A 12584-nucleotide genomic window follows, 5' to 3' on the forward strand; every position below is an offset into this window, starting at 1 on the left:
TCATGACTGGACTCTTGACCTTTGTGAACTATTTCATAGTGATACCATCTATATATTTTTTTCATCTATATCTTTTGATTATGCATCGTGCACTCATGGAACGTTTACCAAAACCCTGTCCCTGTCTTCCAGAAGCTCTCAGTCTACCTTCTTCAGAGACAGAATTGTAAACATACGAAGCAGTACAGTGTGATAGGTGTTATGGTAGAGATACAAACAAAGCACTGAAAAAGTGCAAAGGACTCTCCCTGGAGGATTCCTGAAAGGCTTCACAGATGAGGGGGCATTTGCACCTGGTCTTAAAGGATGACTAGGAGTTCATCAAGGAGAAGGCAATGGCACCCCACTCCAGTACTTTGCCTGGAGAATCCCATGGATGGAGGAGCCTGGTGGGCTGCAGTCCATGGGGTCGCTAAGAGTCGGTCATGACTGAGCGACTTCACTTTCACTTTTCACTTTCATGCAATGGAGAAGGAAATGGCAACCCACTCCAGTGTTCTTGCCTGGAGAATCCCAGGGACGGGGGAGCCTGGTGGGCTGCCATCTATGGGGTCACACAGAGTCGGACACGACTGAAGTGACTTAGCAGCAGCAGGAGTTCATCAAAGGGAAAAAGTGAGGCAGAACATTCCAAAAAGAACAAGTGAGTGTGAAGAGGGAGGCTCAGAACCAAATGGTCCTCATAAAGAGTAAAGGGGTATTCTACAAGGAGTGGGGACCCACTGGAGGTTTAAGTTCTCTCTGGCTGTACTGCTAACACCCAGCCCCAGCCCGCAGGACTTACCTAGATCACTGAAGTAATTCCTAGTACTCAGCAACCCTGTCCACCCACCTTCTAAATGTTATCTATCCTAGGTACCTAGAGAGAGTAATCTTTTAAAGAAACAAAGTAGGTGATTTCTGTGTTTAAAACCCTTTAGTAGCTTCCCATTGCACTTAGAATAAAAACCCAGACCCCTCACTAGGACCACCATGTGTGACCTTCTTCCTGCCCTCCTCTGCCTTTGCTCCTGTGCTCCGGACACCCTGTGTGTGCCTGGAACCCCCGCACAGGCCCTTGTCACCGGCTCTTCTCTCTCCCTGGGAAGCTCTTCTCTCAGGTTTTCAGGGTTCACTCATCTTTCATTCCTCACAGGCCTTCCCTGGCTCCCAACCTTAAAGCCGGATCCCCAGCCACAGTCTACTCCCTTTCCATCAGGGCACTGGTCAGGTTCATTTGGAAGACTCTTCAGGGCACCACATCTGAGAGAGCGCCTATATCCATGTCCTAGTTATTGTCTCCCAACCTCCAGCTGATTTGCAGAGCAGTCTCCACAACATGAAACCCTCTGGATATTTTGTATCAATCCATTGAGTATGGTACATGGCAAATGTTTTTTGATTAAATGACTGAATAATCAGAAAAAATGATAAGATATAGACTGGAGAGGAGAAAGACCAGGACAAGGAAACTTATGTGAGGGAGACTAGGATCATCTTACTAGGATCCTCCCCACAGAGAGAGAGATAGGCCTCGTGCAGGGCAGAGTTCATGGCTCTGGACACAGTTCCAATCGGAACAGCAAGTCTTAGTGATCAAGCGAATGTGATGAGTGAGAGAAAGGGACGAGGCTATTCCCCAAGTAAAAGAATGAAGTAGGAAGAGTTGGGATTGAGAGAAAGTGGAAATGGTGAGTCCACTTGGGCTTCTTCAGTCTGTGATATTTGAGGGGCATCTAAATGAAAGCCTCCAGGAGGAAGTTGGATTGACTTGTCCTCAGGCAAGAATCCAGGGCTAGATTTGAGGACTTGTCAATTAGATGGACTGTAGAGGCCAAAAGTAAATAGGTCACCTGAGGAGAGTGTGCAGGGAAGGAGGAAGGAACCTAGAGGCCCAAACCTGGGCAACATTAAGCCCTGAAGAAACTAAAGGAACCAACTGAAAGTGGTCAGAGTGATTAGCTCCCTGGACAGAGGAAAGCGAAGCCCAGAGAGCAGGCAGGGAGCTTCCAGAAGAAGGGGATTGCACTAGCCATGCCAGATATTGCAGAGAGCTCAGGCAAGGAAAAAAAAGGTCACTGGATGTGGCAACTAAGAGGTCGTTGCTGATCCTTCAAGGATGGGGTCACCTCTGAGGTTAGGAAGGAGGCCAGATTCTAGTGGCTCAAATGGTAAGTGGGAGGAGAATTAGCAGAAACAGTGAGTAGAGACAATATTTTTTGACCAAAAAATATTTTTTTGACTCATGTTTTTTTTTATTGTAGTAAGAACACTTAACATGAGATCTTCTCTCCTAACAGTTTTTTAGGTGTGCAATACAGTATTGTTATCTGTAGGCACAATGTTGTACGGCATATCTCTAGCCTTTATTCATCTTTTCTTCATCTGTTGTATATATATACTTTTTTATTTATTATTTTTTATTGGAGTGTGATTGGTTTACAATGTAGTGTTCGTTTCTGCTGTACAACAGCAACCAAAATTTTTAACAAAAAGGAGAAACTAAGATATAAAGGACCAAGGTGATTATTTTAGGAGGAGAGGGACTTCCCTGGTGGTCCAGTGGTTAGGACTCTGAACTTCCACTACAGGGGCCCCAGGTTCCACCTCTGGTCAAGGAACTAAGATCCTGCAAGTCTCTGTGGGGCCAAGATATAAATAATAATGATAAATTAACAGGAGAAAAAGTCATGTGAAGGTCTTCCTTTTTTATTTTTTCACTTATTTTTCCTGTAATCCCTTTTCACTGCAGGAAATTGTAAAATACTTAATAGGATGGAGAGGGACTTCCCTGGTGGTTCAGTGGTTAAGAATTTGCCTGCCAGTTTCGATCCCTGGTCTGGAAAGATTCCCATATGCCTTGGGGCAACTAAGCCCATGCACCACAACTACTGAGCCCACACACCTGAACTACTGAAGCCTGTGGGCTCTGGAGCCAGTGCTCTGCAACAAGAGAAGCCACTGCAATGAGAAGCCCAAGCACCGAAACTAGAGAGTAGCCCCCACTTGCTGCAACTAGAGAAAGGCTGAGCTCAGCAAAAAAGACCTAGTATGGTCAAAATAAATAAATAAAAGGATGGAGAAGCAGGGGGAAAAACCCACTTATTTAACCTGGAATATATTTCCTTCCAATCTGTTTTCTATGCATTTTTTCCTTATCATGAAGAAATGTCTTGAACATGCAATCCATGTTATACTTCTTTTTCCCTTAAACACTGTTTCCTAAGCATTGAAGAGGATAATTTTTCTTCTCCTTCTCCCCCACCCCTCCCCACCCCACCACATCTCCTTTCCTTCCCTTCTTCTTTTAAATATGAGACATACTTGAATGGCCAGTCTGGCTCTATCCTTCCCTATAGCATTCTCAGGTCTCTCTGATTTCTAGGCAGACAATTTTGTTTGGGAGATAATTTTGTTCATTTTGATTGAATAAAAAAGCCAAACAGTAGAAGGGCCAAACATAACTGGGGGAAGCTGCCAAGGTGAGGAGAGGACCCTATCTGGGATGGTCAAGGCACTTAGGCCCCCCTGGTTAGATTGTAGGTGTGAGCTGGACATAGGCCCACCATGGCTGCATGGTTTGAAAACAGAAGGGAATCTCAGGGGTAGTGGTGTCAGGCCTGCTGAGAGCTTGCTCTAAGCATGTTAGATCTGTATAGCCTCCAAGGTCCTGTTATTAACCCAATGTAACGTGAGAGGTTAAGAACTTTCCCACATTCAGGGAATTCCCTGGTGGTCCAATCATTAGGACTTAGTTTTCACTGCCAAGGGCCCAGGTTCAATCCCTAGTTCAAACTAAGATTTTATGCAAGCTACACACCTAAAAAAAGAAAAAAAAAAAAACAAAACACCACTTTCTTACATTCATACATCTATTTATTGGCTAGCTTGTATTTGAACTTAGGTAGTTGATTCCAGAGCCCATGCTCCTAGTTATCCCACTTTTGTGGAACTTCTATCCCTGGTCGCACATAAAATCACTCAGGGTGGTCTTATAAAATACCCCTACCAGAGCCCCATCCCAGACGAATTCGACTGGAATCTGTGAGGGTGGAGTCTGGCCATGAATATTTTCTAAAATGGCCTTCAATGACTCTAGGGAACAGCCAGGTGGAAAAACCACAGCTCTGCTGGCTCTTGACTATGTCCGTTCCAAGCCCAGTAACAACAGCAGCAGCATGAATAACAACAGCTAAAGTTTACTAAGTGCCAGCCCATTTTAAACACTTGGTATTAATGTACTTGGAAGGTACTAGTAGGGTCCCCATTTTATAATAGGAAAACCAAGGTCACATAGTTGGTACGCAGTAGAACCAGAATCTGGGCTCTTGACTTCAGTCTGTGCTATGGCCTAACCAAGATGATTTCCTGAGACTAGCTGCTGACAGGATTGAAGGGAAAAGAAACTAACATTTCTTGAGCCCTTCCTCTGTGTCTGCAGTGTACTAGAAGTTTTTCCATAGATAAGATTCCAGGTAGGGAATTTCCTTTCCAGGTAGGGAGTGATATCCCCTTTTCTCAGAAGAGGCAAAACACAGGCTCAGTGAAATTAAGGGGCACAACCTCAGGTTACAAGTACAAGAAGTTGCAGAGCTGCCACTCCCATGGGTCTGTCCAAAGTCCAAGCTCTGTTGACTTATTTGGAGTAAATAAAATCATCAAAATCACAGAGACAGAAAATGGAATAGTGATTACCAGGGACCGGGGTAAAGGGAGTATTTGAGAAGCTAGTATATATAATGGGTGCAGAATTTCAGTTGAGGATGGTGCAAAAGTTCTAGGAATGGTTGTTGGTGATAATAAACAATGACATGAATGTACTTAATGCTTCTGAACTGTACACTTAAACATGGCAAATTTTATGTTAAGTATATTTTTATAATAATTTTAAAAATTAAAATGAATAAATAAAATAATTAAATAAAAGACAGTGAAGAGCAAGGTTTTGGGCGTGCCTATGATGACACCACCCTTATGGCAGAAAGTGAAGAGGAACTAAAAAGCTTCTTGATGAAAGTGAAAGAGGAGAGTGAAAAAGTTGGCTTAAAGTTCAACATTCAGAAAATGAAGATCATGGCATCTGGTCCCATCACTTCATGGCAAATAGATGGGGCAACAGAGTCAGACTTTATTTTGGGGGGCTCAAAAATCACTGCAGATGGTGACTGCAGCCATGAAATTAAAAGACGCTTACTCCTTGGAAGGAAAGTTATGACCAACCTAGATAGCATTTTGAAAAGCAGAGACACTACTTTGCCAACAAAGGTCCATCTAGTCAAGGCTATGGTTTTTCCAGTGGTCATGTATGGATGTGAGAGTTGGACTGTGAAAAAGGCTGAGCACCAAAGAATTGATGCTTTTGAAGTGTGGTGTTGGAGAAGACAAGGGGATCCGACCAGTCCATTCTGAAGGAGATCAGCCCTGGGATTTCTTTGGAAGGAATGATGCTAAAGCTGAAACTCCAGTACTTTGGCCACCTCATGGGAAGAGTTGACTCTTTGGAAAAGACTCTGATGCTGGGAGGGATTGGGGGCAGGAGGAGAAGGGGATGACAGAGGATGAGATGGCTGGATGGCATCACTGACTCGATGGACTTGAGTCTGAGTGAAGTCCGGGAGTTGGTGATGGACAGGGAGGCCTGGCGTGCTGCGATTCATGGGGTTGCAAAGAGTCGGACATGACTGAGTGACTGAACTGACTGATTATGTCCCTGGCCCTGGGCAGGAAGCTCACTGCCAGCTGAGGGAACTTAGGCTCTACCAGGCATAACAGTGCCCATGCCAAGTGCCTGGTAGACAGCACATGCTCATTAAGTGTAGCTCCTGGGACTTACCTGGTGGCCCAGCGGTTAAGACTCCAAGCTTCCATTGCAGGAGGCGCAGGTTCAATCCCTGGTTGGGGAACTAAGATCCTCCATGCCACACAGGATAGCCCCAAATAATAAGTGTAGCTACAGATGGGGAGACTTAGGCCCAGAGAGGGTCTTAACTGTAGCTATTCATTGGAAGGACTGATGCTGAAGCTGAAGCTCTAATACTTTGGCCACCTGATTCAAAGAGCCAATTCACTAGAAAAGACCCTGATGCTGGGAAAGATTGAAGGCAGGAGGAGAAGGGGACGACAGAAGATGAGATGGTTGGATGGCATCATCAACTCAATGGACAGGAGTTTGAGCAAGCTCCAGGAGATGGTGAAGAGCAGGAAAGCCTGGCGTGCTGCAGTCCATGGGGTCACAGAGTCAGACATGACTGAGCAACTGATGGACAACGACTGGGCTCTGTTCTGAAAGGCAGGTGGGTGGTGCCAGTTGGAGTATTAAAAATAATACCAGCTGGCACTTCTTAAGTGCTTATTACATTCCAGACATGATTCCCAGCCCCTCTGTGAGTGTGGATTACCTCATGTACTCTTCACAACCCCCGATGTGAGGAGGGTACCATTATTGTGTTCCTTTTACAGATGAGGAGACTGAGGCTGAGACAGAGATTGATTCAAGATCACAGAGCCAGCAGGACTTGAATCTTGTCCTCTCTGACTCCAAAACCAGCAAGTTAGCCTTTTGCTTGGGTGGTGGTGGTGGACATTGGGGGTGGGTGGGGCTGGTGTGGGGGAGGCAGTGATTCACTTGACTGTATCTGGATTCATCACAGAGTTTTTTCTTCTGCACCCACGGGAAGAACTTCCTCTTTTTCTGACTCAGTCCCCATATCGGCTTCTGAGAATGTGATACAGAGGGTGGGGAATTAGAAGCAAAAGTACAGGCAGTCTTTAGTAAACAAAGATTTTTTGAGTACTCTCTATGTAGCAGGCAGTGGTCCAGGGGCTAGGAGTCCTGCAGTGAATAAAATAAATTTTGTCTCTGTTCTCATAGAGATTCTATTGCATAGTGCATATGTTGGGGGTAGGTGGGTAAAAAGATAGGGGAAATGGGAGAGAAAGGAGGGAAGTGGATATAGACAAAGAGCAGGATATGCCTGGTATGGTAGGGCTATGAAGGAGATGTGCCAGAGAGATTGAGAGAGGATATGACTGAGGAGGGGACCTAACTAGACATAGTTAAGTGAACAGGGACGGCTGGCTCAGGAGCTAAGGCCTGGAGGATGAGAAGATCCCAGCTGAAGATCCGGAAGTAGTGTTTCAGGATTCTGTGGGGAAACAGCAGAGGCAAAGTCCATGAGATCCTCACATGTTGGAGGAACTTGGAGAAGGCCAGTCAGGCTGGAGCAGAGAAACAGAAAGAAGTCAAGAGAAGATCCCAGTGCCAACACATATAAGGTCTTGTAGACCCCAATGAGGAGTTAAAGGTTAATTCTAAGTGACAGGAAGGCCACTGAAGGAGTTAAGAATGAAGACTAGAAGGGAGCATGACAGGAAGTCAAAAGACCACTTAGGAGCTTCTGGTTGTAATAGAACAGGTGATGGTGATGGTTCAGACCAAGTGGGGATTCAGAGAGGAGGTGGTCTTAGAGGGGTCTCTGGGAAGTTACTAAGTGATGGAGAGGGAAGTTATTAAGTGATGGATTTGCAGAGGTCAAAGAGACAAGAGAAGAAGCAGGCTTGATGGGGGATGGGAAACTAAGGGGAAGTGGGGATAGAAATTATGAAATAATTGCAGAGTTAGTAGCTGTCCATGCAGCTGGAGACAGTGTTCTGGGCTGGAAGTAGATACCAGAGAGGAGGGACCAGAGGCTATCCTTCTAGGGACCCATAGGTCATACCTCTTCACAGATGGATAACATAAGGTCCAGAGGATATCTAAAGTTTTTGTTTAAAATCATTTATCAACATTTACAAATCCAGAGATATCAAATAAAAGGTTTTCTGCCTCCTTTTCTAAATTGGTTGCTCTGGTCACACTGGGCCCTTCCCCATGTACTAGGAAGGCCGTAGCAGGCTGGTAGGGGAGCCCCCTGCTCCTCCAGATTGAACATAAACTCTTCAGCTGATCCCACCACAGCAGGCCTGCTGCAGATTCCACTCAAAGCCTGGTCCTGGCAGTCCTAGAGTTTCAGTTTCTGGCATGGGCAGGAGGTGACACCATAGAAGAGGGAAAAGTTGGTCTGGGACACAGTATACACTTTCTCCCATTCTATAGTGGTTATCGATAGTGGTTGTGTGTTTGTTAGTCACTCAGTTGTATCCAACTCTTTGCGACCCCATGGACTGTAGCCCACCAGGCTCCTCTGTTCCATGGAATTCTTCAGGCAAGAATATAGGAGTAGATAGCCATTCCTTTCTCCAGGGGATCTTCCTGATCCAGGAATCTAACCCCACTCTCCTGCAGTTCAGGCAGATTCTTTACCAGGTGCTGCTGCTGCTGCTAAGTCACTTCAGTCATGTCCGACTCTGTGCGACCCCATAGAGGGCAGCCCACCAGGCTCCCCTGTCCCTGGGATTCTCCAGGCAACAACACTGGAGTGGGTTGCCATTTCCTTCTCCAATGCATGAAAGTGAAAAGTGAAAGTGAAGTCACTCAGTCGCGTCCGACCCTCAGCAACCCCATGGACTGCAGCCTTCCAGGCTCCTCCGTCCGTGGGATTTTCCAGGCAAGAGTACTGGAGTGGGTTGCCATTGCCTTCTCCATTTACCGGGTGAGCCACCAGGAAAGCGATTATTGATGCACAAAGGTTGTAAATTCTAATAAAGTCCAATTTACTTATGTTTTCTTTTGTTGCCTGTACTTTTGATGTCATATTTAAGAAATCATTACCAAACCCAATGTTATAAAACTTTCCTATTTTCTTTTAGTTTTAGCTCTTAAATTAGATCTTTAATTTATTTTTTCTATGTGGTTTAAGGTAGGAGTTCAGCTTCATTTTTTTGCATGTGGCTATCCAGTTTTGCCAATGCTATTTGCTGAAAAGACCGTCATTTCACTATTGAATGGTCTTGGCATTCTTATCAAGTCATTTGAGGCCATGATTTATTTCTGCACTCTCTATTCTATTCCATTGGTCTACATGTGTGTTTTTACACCAGTACCACAATATTTTTACTTACTTTGCTTTGTAGTAAGTTTTGAAATTAGGAAGTGTAGTCCTCCAACTTTGTTCTTTTTCAAGAGTGTTTTTGGTACTCAGAGTCCTTTGAGATTCCAAACGAATTTTAGGATGGGTTTTTCTATTTCTGCAAAATATGTCATTGGGATTTTTACAGGATTTTTTGCATTGAATCCACAGATTACTTTGGATAGTATTGGCATTTTAATAAGATTGTGAACATGGATGACCTTTCCATTTGTTTCTGTCTTCTTGAATTTCTTTCAACAATGTTTTGTAATTTTCATGTACAAGTTACACTCCTCCTTGGTTAAGTTTCTCCTCCTTGGTTAAATTTCCTAAGTATCATATAAACATTTCTAAGTATTTTTTTTCTTTTTAGTATTATTGTAAATGGAATTATTTAATTTTCTTTTCAGTTAGTGTATAGAATACAATTTTTGTGTGACCTTCATTTCTTATCAGTGGTCACTGATTGCAACATTGGAGATACAGACCAATAGGGGAGCTCAGGAATAAGATTTGGCTGGTTTCAAGAGAGAAGCCATGATGGCATTTGCCTACCTGAAGGATGGAAACTTCCTCCTCTCTTCTGACAAACTGTACTTCTCTGGTGACTCAGATGGTAAAGACTCTGCCTGCAATGTTGGAGACCTGGGTTTTATCCCTGGTTTGGGAAGATCCCCTGGAACAGGGAAAGGCTACCCACTCTAGTATTCTGGTCTGGAGAATTCCATGGACTGTATGGGGTCATGCAAAGAGTTGGACATGACTGAGCAACTTTCATTTTCACTTCTCTGACAAACTGACACCCTTTTCCCCTCCATCCTTCAAAATACCAAAGCAAAGCCTCTCAAAATCCATATCCCTGAACCACCTCCCCTCCCATCACCCACCTGCAGTAAACCCATCCTGTTGTGAGTCTATGATATGATTAGAAGTAAGTCTATTGGGGGTGGGTCAAGGAGGGCCTCCCTGAGGAAGTGACATTTGAACTGACACAAAGAATGAGGAGGAATTAGTCACTTTGGGAAAATGCGAGAGGAAGACAGGCTGCTGAAAAAGAGAAAATTTACAGTTTTATTAAAATACAATTTACATATCATAAAACTTACCCATTTTAAGTGTACAATTTAATGATTTTAGGAAACTCACAGATTTATGCAACATAATTTACTTGTAGAACATTTTCTTCATGGCAGAAAGATGCCTCATGCCCATTTGTAGTCAGTCCCTGCTCTCAACTCCAGTCCCAGGCAATCACTAACCTACTTTCTGTCTCTATAGCTTTGCTTCTTCTGGACATCTTGGGTAAAAGGAATCATATAATATATGGTCTTTACTGACTGGCTTCTTTGTGAGTCCGATTTTATTTTTCATCATTTGTATTCCAGTGACTGTGCATCCTCATCATTTCTCTAATCTTTTCATCTACCCCATGTTTTCTGAGAACTAATTGGAAAATATAGAGAAATAAAAGCAAAAAAGCTTCACTCTCCCAGTAAATCTTCCATCTGTAATAGATTCCATTCTGGTTGACATTTTTCTTGGATATTACTCTGTGCAGTCAGAGCAAATTTCCTTTCAGAAGAGCTGGACTCATCTCTTGACCCTGCTGCTTTCTAGCTCTGTGTTGGGGGCCTTTCTGAGCTTCTGTTTTCTCATTCATTAAGTGAGCAAAACAATACAACCAGCCCTCTGTTATCCCTGGGTTTTGCATCCACAGATTCAACCAACCACCGATTAAAAAAACAGAAAAAACCCCATAAAGTTCCAAAAGGCAAAACTTGATTTTGCTGCCCGCCTACAGCTATTTTACACGCATTTACCTTGTTTTAGGTATTGTAAGTAATCTAGAAGTGATTTTAAATATACCTGGAGGATGTGCAGAGGTTATATGCAAGTATGGTAAAGAATCAGCCTGCCAAGGCAGGAGACACAGATTCCATCCCTGGTTGGGGAAGATCCCCTCCCTGGAGGAGGAAATGGCAACCCACTCCAGTCTTCTTGCCTGGAGAATTCCATGGATAGAAGAGCCTGGCGGACTACAGTCCGTGAGGTTGCAAAGAGTTGGAGACGACTGAGTACGCAGGCACACACACTATGCCTTTTTATATACAGTACTTGAACATCTGCGGATTTTGTGTATCCAAGGGGGGATCCTGGATCCAACTATCCTACTCCCCACCTGTGCGCTGATTTGGAGTGCGCTACAGTGTGCTTAGTGGCTCGTATCCGACTCTTTGAGACCCATGAACTGCAGCCCGCCAGGCTCCTCTGTCCATGGGGATTCTCCAGGCAGGAATACTGGAGTGGGTTGCCATGCCCTCCTCCAGATCATCTTCCCAACCCGGGGGTCGAACCCAGGTCTCCGGCATTGCAGGCAGATTCTTTACGTCTGGGCCTCCAGGGGTTTGGAGGGACCATCCTGTATTGCAGAACACTTACAAATTTGTTGTTAGAACGAATGGAATGAATCCTTGTAGCAAAACCTCGCTCTCTTTTTTTCGGTCGCACAAGGCAGCGTGCAGGATCCTAGTTCCCGGACCACCTGCGCCCCCTACAGTGGCAGCTCTGCATATAAAACATTGGACTGCCAGAGAAATTCCTTAATGTCCTCTTAAACATAATTTAACATATGAGATGAATTTTTTGAAGGTTTTACATTTTTGTGTCTCTTAATGAACTGCTCTGCGAAAACGTTATCAACAGTAAGAGTGCTACTTACCTGGTGTTTTAAAGTAGTGATTCTTTTCAAAGGGCATAAATTACAGGAAGAATATAAACACAAACTCAGAAACCGATAATGTATACATATAGTAAGAAATTTTTACAAAATTAGCTTTGTATTATGATTCCGTTACCCTGGTAAGCAACCAACCAAGAAAAGTGTGAACATCTCTTATGGCTGCGTGGTCTAGCGGAAAAAAATTCCAACACGCTATTTACTCTTCCTAACTCACGAAAGGGAAAAAATGGTAATCAAAACTGCTTCACTCCACATATCTTTCTGTTTAAAAATTTAAAGTTTTCAAAAACCGAGTTTCAAAACATCCACACACAAAAAAGAGAAAAACCGCTCATATCAGGAAATAATACAAGGACTAACTTCAAATTCTGTTTTATAACCATCATAAGCGGGGGCGCCAGGACCAACGATCACCAGCTGCCCTATTACCAAAAATTATGCTTCCGAAATCTCTTGATGTCGATTCCGCACGTAGAGCAAACGAGCTGCCCTACGTGTGCCACTCACGACAGAAGCCCTTTTTGCTTTTCCGGCTTCCAAAGCAGGGTGGCAGTGTCGGCAAATCCCTTTTATGGTAAAGGTGAAAATAAAGTCGATGCAGTTTTCCATTCAGAGTTCCCAAAGTTGAAGATGTAATGGCAGACCCTTCTGAAAGGGAGAGAAGTCTTCATAAGGAGACTCTATCATCTGTCTTTGGATTTTTATTTAAAATAAAAGCAGAGGCTTGAGTCGTATGCAAATATGCGCGGTGCTTGCTGGGAAGGTGCCTGCGGGTGCTCAGGGAAGCGTAGGGGAGGGGTTTGTAGGAAGGAGCGCGATTCTCCACTGCGCGGGAGCTGCGCTGCGAGACTGACTTT

At 44.1% G+C, this 12584-nt stretch overlaps 1 non-coding gene across 1 annotated transcript; it reads right to left on the reverse strand.

The window, feature by feature from the left end:
* Positions 1 to 12117: 12117 nt before the first annotated feature.
* Positions 12118 to 12250, reverse strand: LOC113881735. Its single transcript, XR_003508136.1, has one exon. It is a non-coding gene; the product is annotated as a U11 spliceosomal RNA (small nuclear RNA).
* Positions 12251 to 12584: the final 334 nt, after the last annotated feature.

This window comes from Bos indicus x Bos taurus, chromosome 2 (assembly GCF_003369695.1).
Source record: "Bos indicus x Bos taurus breed Angus x Brahman F1 hybrid chromosome 2, Bos_hybrid_MaternalHap_v2.0, whole genome shotgun sequence".
In the NCBI taxonomy this organism is placed as follows: Eukaryota; Metazoa; Chordata; class Mammalia; order Artiodactyla; family Bovidae; genus Bos; species Bos indicus x Bos taurus.